The 9,496-nt window shown below is 39.8% G+C and overlaps 1 protein-coding gene across 1 annotated transcript in view; it reads left to right on the top strand.

Annotated features, from left to right (window-relative positions):
• Positions 1-9,496, top strand: part of Tbc1d32 (TBC1 domain family, member 32) — a 227,906-nt gene that overhangs the window by 123,961 nt on the left and 94,449 nt on the right. The window lies entirely within an intron of this gene.

Genomic DNA, 9,496 nt, shown 5'->3' with positions numbered 1-9,496 from the left:
AAGGTGGCCAGGGCTCAGGAAACAGTCATTAGAATATTTAAGAAGATGGGATGAGCATAGCAACCATCTGACTTTACTGGGTTCAGTGGATAGTCAATGGACACACAGGAGGATCCGATTAAATGGGTCACAGGACGAAACAAAAAAGTCATGAATTCAGGAAAGGGGCTGGTAGGGATGTGGGAGGGATGATGGGGAAGAGAGGGAGGTAAGAAGGAAGTTAGTAATTGGCTTAGATCATATACCCATATAATATTGTCACATAACAAAGTAAAGGATAAAGAGATGATGTCATGGTTTGTATTATGCTCAGGGAGTGGCACAATTAGGAGGTGTGGCCTTGTTAAAGTAGGGATGTGGCTATGGGCATGGGTGTAAGAACCTCACCCTAGCTGCCTGGAAGTCAGTCTTCCCTAGCAGCCTTCAGGTGAGGATGTAGAGCTCTCAGCTACTCCTGCACCATGTCTCCCTGGATGCTGCCATGCTCCCACCTTGATGATAACAGACTGGACCTCTGAACCTGTAAGCCAGCCCCAGTTAAATGTTGTCCTTTAGAAGACTTGCATTAGTCATACTGTCTGTTCACTGAAGCAAAACCCTAAGATAGCAGATCAATGGAAAAGCAAATGGAGGGTTCTCTAAGAATAACCCCAGCTTTTCTTGGTGTCTTCACTGTATTTATTGATGAGTTTTATGAAGATGCTTTAAGTGTACCACATGCTTTGGTGTATTTACCTCCATGTCTTCACATTTCTTCTTCTTCCCACTCCTTGTAGTCTCTTTCCTTTCCTCAGTTTGTCTCATATTCTCTCTCTCTCTCTCTCTCTCTCTCTCTCTCTCTCTCTCTCTCTCTCTCACCCACCCACCCACCCACACACACACACACACACACACACAGAGAAAGGGTGGAGGGAAAATCTAAATAGAATCTAGGATCCATGTGTAAAAATCATTTGATACATTGTTTTGGGGGTCTAGCTCATTTTACTTAACATGATCTCTAGTTGCATCCATTTTCCTTCAAATGGTATAAATTCTTTGTTATAATGGCTGATTAAACCTCCACTTTGTGTATCCACACTACATTTATTTCCTGCACGTTTGTTTACATATGCCTATGGTAACCTCACGACTTGGATATTGTGAATATTGCAGCCAAGGCAGATGGGTAGGTGTACCTTGCAGAATTTGAATATGTTCCCTGGAGTGGTACATCTGGATTTTGTGATGGTATCTTTGCAGTTTTGTGAGGAGCATCCACACTGATTCCTTTGCTGTCAGGATAATTTGTATTCCCATCAGCAAAGAATGAGTTCCCTTTCCCCCTCTACACCTTCAACATCCTTTATTCTTACTTAATTTCTGAATAACAGCAATAAGATTAACAGAATATTAATGCATGTTTGATTTGCATTTCCCCGATTTTTTTCTTCTTTTTTTTTTTCTTCATGATTTTTTTTTAAAGGAGTCTCATGTTATCTAGGTTGGACTGTCACTTCTTCTGTAGTTAGGCCAATCCTCCTGCCTCCACCTCCCAGGTTCTGGATTATGCTACCATGCATGGTTGATGTGCTACTGGAGGTGAAACGGAGGCAGGCACCCTGCCAGTACATGTGCAGCCCTTGCCTTTCTGTATCACTGGCTACTTTGAAAGCACATCATTTCACTTGCCCGTTAATTTTCTGGGTTGTTTGCATTGTCTGGTGTTGACATTTTGAGTTCTTAAATATCTCATACATGATTGCTCTGGCCGAAGTCTAGTTATCAAGGATTTTGTACAGCTCTGTGGGTTATCAAGGAAACTTGCTTGGTTTTTGTTTGTTTTTTTTTTATGTAAAAACTATTAAATGTTATGCAGTTTTATTTGTCATTTTTGGATATTACTTTCTGTAGCCTTAGATTTTTTTTTAAACCTACTTTAATAAGTGTTCTCCAATGCTTTGACTCCCTACCCCTTTCTAGCCCACCATCCAAAGGTAGGAGAGAAAATATGGTAAATAGGACAAGGGGATGTGGAGCTGCTTAGAAGTAGTTCTTCGAGGTGATTCCAATCTCCTTTGTCAAGATGCCAGTAGTCTAGTTTGGTAGTATGAGGATATCAAAAGTCCGGTTCAAAAAGTGTCACCAAACACGAAAAAGCAGTGACATCAGGATCCAGCCGAAACAGCCAGGCCTCTGCTGGATCAGCAGGAGTCACCAGGAGCACCCAGAATCAGCTGGAATACCAGGAGAAGTTCTCTGCCATTCTTCCTCTCGCTATGAAGTCAGTATCAGAAAGAAGAGACCAATGAAGAGTTACACAGCGATGCAGATCACTGTCTGTTGGGTCCCACTTAGACTCTCCCCAAACATCCCATGTCTTCTCACTGGTCTGCTTCAGCAAAACATCATGAGCCTAGTTCAGGGAGGCATCACATGGTACAGCCAGAAATCTCCAGCTTCCTGAAGTATTCAAGATTTTTTTTGTTCTGTTTGGTCTTTTGTTTTTCTTTATATTTAAGTTTGTTTCTCTTTTCAGTAGAAATTTAGAATTTCTTTGTTCCCTTTTCTGTGAGGAAGTCATTGGAATTTTCATGGCAGTCCATGGATCTGGAGATTACTTTTCACATTTTTAGGCAGTTTCACTTTCAATTCTTATGAATTAATTTAATTTAATTTAATTTAAAGTATCCTTATAGATAGAATAATTATATACTTGAGAGATCTGAAAGAATGAGGAAAACTAAGAAGTGATAAATTTACATTTGGCGAAGTAGCCTTCTACTTTGTAATTAACCCTACCTTTCTCATGTACCAGAAATAAAAGTGTTAGGAAGAATTCAGAAAGGGAAAAAAAGAAAAAAGAAAACTTAGAAATAACCCTAACGAAGGAAGCTAGAGACCCCTATAATGAAGATTTTCAGATACTAAGCAAGGCAATTGAGACAACGGTGTTGTCTTACATGACTGCTCAGTGAAGGACTATTTACTTCTGCAAAGGAGACAACATAATCCATTTACGATGGGGTCACCTTTTCCTCAGCTCCCCATGAGGCTGCCCAAACGGGATTCTGGGCAGTATGGCCCTGTGAGAGCCTGTAGTTTATTTTTGTCAAAATAAGACCAAAATAGGTCTTTTGTTCTCCTAACAAAAGCAATTGGATTTATTCCAAAATTTTAGACATTTGCATGTATTTCCTGCAGCCCATTTTGCCAGATGCTCTTGAAGCCCTGCGCCTGTCACTAGAATGTGGGCTGTGGTTGAATTTACCTGGCTAAAAGCCCAATGATGACTTGCTGGGTGTGGAGACTGACTGAGATCCAGGTTTTATTGTTGACCCGGTTGCACACAACTAGCAGAGCTGTTAAGTAGTGCAGAGCAGAATACATACAGGACCTGCTGCCCCCAAAGCTCAAAGAGGCCAAAATTACATGGCACACTACTTTCTTTGTGGTCAACACTAAAAGATTTAGCAATGTGTGAAGCATTTCCAGTTTGTGAACTTCTTCTGAGATGGTTAACGTCTCAATTTCTTTCCATTAATTTATTTATTCATTTTACGTCCTGATAGCAGCCCCACTTCTTTCCAGTACACCCCTCACACAACCTCTCCCTCCGTCCCTCCATCCCCCTATCCCATTCTCCTCGGAGAAGGGCAAAGGCCCCCCTCCTCATGTACCAACCCATCCTGGCACATCAGAATTTTAAAGAAACTCTTTCCCTGTTGTTAGTAAAACATGTAGAGGCAGCTACTTGCTCTTCATCAGTTCCTATCTGATAACAGTAGAGTAGTCCTTCACCATGGCGGCTTAGATGGTGACTCTCTTAGATTAGGTTTGGAAAGAACGGCAGCTGCATTTCTCTCCATACCTTCTGGTACTCATATTGACCAAGTCATTGTTATTGGGTACCAGCGCAGACACCATTGAGCACAGCCAAAGCTCTAATTGAGAGTTTGTGTTAAGCCAGCATCCTTCTGGAGATAAACACGTCTCCTGGACCAACCCTGAATATTATTACAGGGAGATTTTTATAAAGAAGGAGCACAGAGAAACTCCTGGCAGGCAGCTGCAGGGAACAGCAAGCAAGAAGTTTAACAAGAGCCAAGAACGTGCAGTTAGCTGGGACATTTGAACCCTGAATAGTGTTGGGTGCTTTCCCACAGGACTTTTCAGGGTAGGTGTAGAAATCAAAGATGGCTTCCTCCAAGACAAGATGAAGGAGCCATCACCCTGTCACACCCTCAGTGCAGTTATATAACCTGTGCTCAGCCACTCTTGTAAAGAAAGTTTATATGATAATAAATTTCATTGCACATAATGAGCAGATACATTATATTTTATAACAGGCAACAGGAAAACAATATTGGATTGCTTAGATAGACATTCCAATCCCCCTGTTATGAGTAAGAAGTTTGTTTACTGAAGCACATATAATAGCAACAATAAACAGGTGAATAACTTGCTATTAAGAGAAGACTTAGGAAAATCTCTTGTCTATGCACTGACACCTTCCACCTCTCCCCCTCTTTCAGTAGGAACAAACAGAGCTACTAAATTGGGATTGTTTTAATTTGGAATATTCTTTAGGGATATTGGTATTTCTTTATAAAAGGACTGCCTTTGGTAGCCAGGGAGGAAAAAAATTGTAAGGATGATGAGAACTGTGCAAAACTTCATCCTCTCGAGGGTCCTCAGATGTCTACTAGTGATGAGAATGCAGCCTCCTGCACCCCAGGAGAGGGCAGCAAGCCATGTTTGAACGTTGTCCAACAGCTGGATTCAGGTTAGGTTGGCTGTTTTGATTGAGTGTTTCCAGATGCTCTCCCAGTAGAAAAGGGTTTGATCCTCCATGTTCAGTCTCACGCCATGCTTCAGAAGATGCTCTACAGGCAAACAAGCTCCTTTATGTTTATTGCCTTCATTCAACAACTCACATTACCAAGAGTCCTAGACGGTGCAGCTTCTTGGGAACCACAAGGTCATAATTTAACACATTAGTTGTACCTTGGTCAGTGTTGTTGGGAATAGAGAATACTTGATAGCTAATGCTTTTGCCTAGTCTCTCTGTGTTTTCTGGTGTATAGAAATTTGTCTCGATAAAAATTACCTAATAAGACATTGCCTAAGATAGTTTTTGTGGGGGCAGCAGTCTCTCTATTTCTACTCATACTAAGGCTACGTACTCTTCTAAGACTTAAGTTTAATTTGCTGTTGATAATATTATATACATATATCTGAAATGTTTTTTCATCTTTTATTTCATAAGTTAAGAAAACATGATATACCAATAACTTTGGATTTAAGATAGATAATGTTAATTTTTGCTGGAATAATTTTTTTTAAATTTATGTATTTATTTTATGTATATGAGTACTCTATCTGCATGTACACGTTCATGCCAGAAGAGGACATGTGATTACATTACAGATGGTTGTCAGCCACCATTTGGATACTGAGAATTGAACTTAGGACTAATGGAAGAACAGCCAGTGATCTTAACCTCTGAGCCGTCACTCTACTGCTATTGGAATATTTTTGATGTTTTTATAGAGTCTAATTTTGTAGCATTTGCTGGCCTGGAACTGACTGTATAGATCAGGTTTGCCTTGAAGGAATATTTCTGAATATAACCTTATTGTATCAAATGTAAAACAATCATTTTTTCTTATAATTAGGTTTGGACAAAAATCAAACCTGACATTGTGTTGCTTATAAATCTTGCAAGTAAGATTTGAAACAAAGTTTTTAGTAATTTTTTTGCTTTTTTAATGCAGAGAGAATACTAAAATAATATGTATACTTTAATTTATTAACTTAGGTTCAATACCACATTAGCAAAAGTATTCTTTTACTCAAGAGCCATTTCCTTCTATGTTTAGTCTATTTGCTGTTTTATAAAAATAAGCTGCTATAATTAGTGAGCCATTAAGATTTGTTTATTAGAAGAATGCATAATAAAGTAGCAAATGGTATTTGCTGATCTCAAGTCTGGCAAGAGTCTGTATGCATTATCATTAAGATAATAGTATTAGTTAGTATACTACATCTACTCACATTTATACTTCTTATGGATATAGCGATGTACTCTTCCCCATCCCACTATAGCATAACCCTTGTTTTTAATGAAATATTAAAGAAAATTTAAACACACGGTTTAATAAATATTTATAGAACAGTTATCCATACACTCCTAGTCAAGTAAGAATTCATTAATATTGTTTGACACTGCTTTTTCATAGATACTTCTTTTCCCAAATAATGGTTACTATTTTTATCTTTTAATAGCATTTAATTTTAATTAATATTTTAATACCTAGATAAGCATTACTAAACAAGATTTTAATTTGTTGCTCCTTGGGCTTTATGTTAATGATAGCATAGACTATATAGCCTGTTGTATCTGGCTATTTCTATGTGGCATTATATAATTTAAACTAATATTACATGTATTTGTAGTTTCATGTAATTCTCATATAATATCCCATTTATATGACTATGCCATATTTTGGCTATAAATGCATATTAAAGTTGTTTCCTGTTTGGGTTTTGTTAACAGATAAAGGCCCTTTTAAATTTCCTATTTTATTCATTACGTTTTTGTTTTTCCTTTGAATAAATATCAAGTAGTTTGAGTTGCTCTCTAGCTGTATACTAGTTTACAAGTAGTGGTAGGGAAAGTCCTTTGCTCTTAAAAAAAAAAAAAGAATTGCTCTCTGCTCCCAAACCCCGTGGGAGAGAGACCTCACCGCCTGATCAGGTGGGCACTCCTGAGGCTGCAGAGCGGAGGAGACCACCAACACTGCCCACCCCTGCCCACATCCCTGGCCCAAGAGGCAACTGTATAAGGCCTCTGGGTTCCCGTAGGGGAGGGCCCGGGAGCAGCAAGACCCCTGCGCCTGAGACACCGCCGGAACCTGAAGGAAACAGACCAGATAAACAGTTCTCTGCACCCAAATCCCATGGGAGGGAGAGCTGAAACTTCAGAGAGGGGGACAAGCCTGGGAAACCAGAGGAGGCTGCACTCTGTGCACGTCCAGACGCCAGAGGAGAACACCAAGCGTGATCTGGAGCCCTGGTGCACGGAGGCTCCCGGAAAGAGCGGCACAGATCTTCCCGGTTGCTGCTGCCGCGGAGAGGACTTGGGAAGTGCCCCGCGAGCAGACTTGAGCCTTGGAACCACAGGTGGGACCAACTTTTCCCCTGCAGGAAACCTGCCTGGTGAACTCAAGACACAGGCCCACAGGAACAGCTGAAGACCTGTAGAGAGGAAAAACTACACGCCCGAAAGCAGAACACTCTGTCCCCATAACTGGCTGAAAGAAAACAGGAAAACAGGTCTACAGCACTCCTGACACACAGGCTTATAGGACAGTCTAGCCACGGTCAGAAATAGCAGAACAAAGTAACACTAGAGATAAGCTGATGGCGAGAGGCAAGCGCAGGAACCCAAGCAACAGAAACCAAGACTACATGGCATCATTGGAGCCCAATTCTCCCACCAAAGCAAACATGGAATATCCAAACACACCAGAAAAGCAAGATCTAGTTTCAAAATCATATTTGATCATGATGCTGGAGGACTTCAAGAAAGACATAAAGAACTCCCTTAGAGAACAAGTAGAAGCCTACAGAGAGGAATCGCAAAAATCCCTGAAAGAATTCCAGGAAAACACAATCAAACAGTTGAAGGAATTAAAAATGGAAATAGAAGCAATCAAGAAAGAACACATGGAAACAACCCTGGACATAGAAAATCAAAAGAAAAGACAAGGAGCTGTAGATACAAGCTTCACCAACAGAATACAAGAGATGGAAGAGAGAATCTCGGGAGCAGAAGATTCCATAGAAATCATTGACTCAACTGTCAAAGATAATGTAAAGCGGAAAAAGCTACTGGTCCAAAACATACAGGAAATCCAGGACTCAATGAGAAGATCAAACCTAAGGATAATAGGTATAGAAGAGAGTGAAGACTCCCAGCTCAAAGGACCAGTAAATATCTTCAACAAAATCATAGAAGAAAACTTCCCTAACCTAAAAAAAGAGATACCCATAGGCATACAAGAAGCCTACAGAACTCCAAATAGATTGGACCAGAAAAGAAACACCTCCCGTCACATAATTGTCAAAACACCAAACGCACAAAATAAAGAAAGAATATTAAAAGCAGTAAGGGAAAAAGGTCAAGTAACATATAAAGGCAGACCTATCAGAATCACACCAGACTTCTCGCCAGAAACTATGAAGGCCAGAAGATCCTGGACAGATGTCATACAGACCCTAAGAGAACAGAAATGCCAGCCCAGGTTACTGTATCCAGCAAAACTCTCAATTAACATAGATGGAGAAACCAAGATATTCCATGACAAAACCAAATTTACATAATATCTTTCTACAAATCCAGCACTACAAAGGATAATAAAGGGTAAAGCCCAACATAAGGAGGCAAGCTATACCCTAGAAGAAGCAAGAAACTAATCATCTTGGCAACAAAACAAAGAGAAGAAAAGCACACAAACATAACCTCACATCCAAATATGAATATAAAGGGAAGCAATAATCACTATTCCTTAATATCTCTCAACATCAATGGCCTCAACTCCCCAATAAAAAGACATAGATTAACAAACTGGATACGCAACGAGGACCCTGCATTCTGCTGCCTACAGGAAACACACCTCAGAGACAAAGACAGACACTACCTCAGAGTGAAAGGCTGGAAAACAACTTTCCAAGCAAATAGTCAGAAGAAGCAAGCTGGAGTAGCCATTCTAATATCAAATAAAATCAATTTTCAAATAAAAGTCATCAAAAAAGATAAGGAAGGACACTTCATATTCATCAAAGGAAAAATCCACCAAGATGAACTCTCAATCCTCATCTTCGGTTGGTTTATATACAAGTGTGCAATTTCTAGGCTTGAAAGTAAAATGATGCTATCTGGTGCTGGATAGAGGAGCCTTATTTTTTATTATGGCAGCTTGCTATTTTTGTAATATGGTGATTTGGTTGAACACAATAAAGTACAGTAGTAACTGATCTCCCCTTCTTCCTGGATGAGTGAGGAGATGATTAAATGTTGATGTCAGCATCCTTGAGCATATTCAGATGAGCTTCTGCTTCTGTTGAAAAGGATGCTGTGTTTGATTGTGGTCCGAAGCTTTGAAGCACTACTTGGCATCTCCTTCCTTGGAGGTCTCACTGTTTAAACATAACAGATTTGATAGCTTGTTGGTAAGGTGAGGTCCAGCTTGTCTCCACTAGGTCATCTTCATGTGAATCCGGAGGTTATACGGTTTTGTTCTAGGGATATTTCATTTTTTTAATAACGGTTTTAGCTGACATTCATGGAGAGAATGAATCCTTAGAACTGTGCCACTAGTGAAAGGAAATCCTGTCTAGAGTATGTTTCTTTACAAAGCTGTGTCACACCGTCCTTTGGGCCCTCTGCTGGAAAAGTAGAATCAAGTCTTAAATAATGCCTTTTAAATTGTATCCTCTAGTATTATAGATG

The sequence above is a fragment of the Rattus norvegicus genome, chromosome 20, assembly GCF_021556685.1.
Source record: "Rattus norvegicus strain SHRSP/BbbUtx chromosome 20, alternate assembly SHRSP_T2T, whole genome shotgun sequence".
Lineage (NCBI taxonomy): Eukaryota > Metazoa > Chordata > Mammalia > Rodentia > Muridae > Rattus > Rattus norvegicus.
Note: the sequence above shows the minus strand (reverse complement) of the source record. Positions and strands in the feature narration are given on the sequence as shown.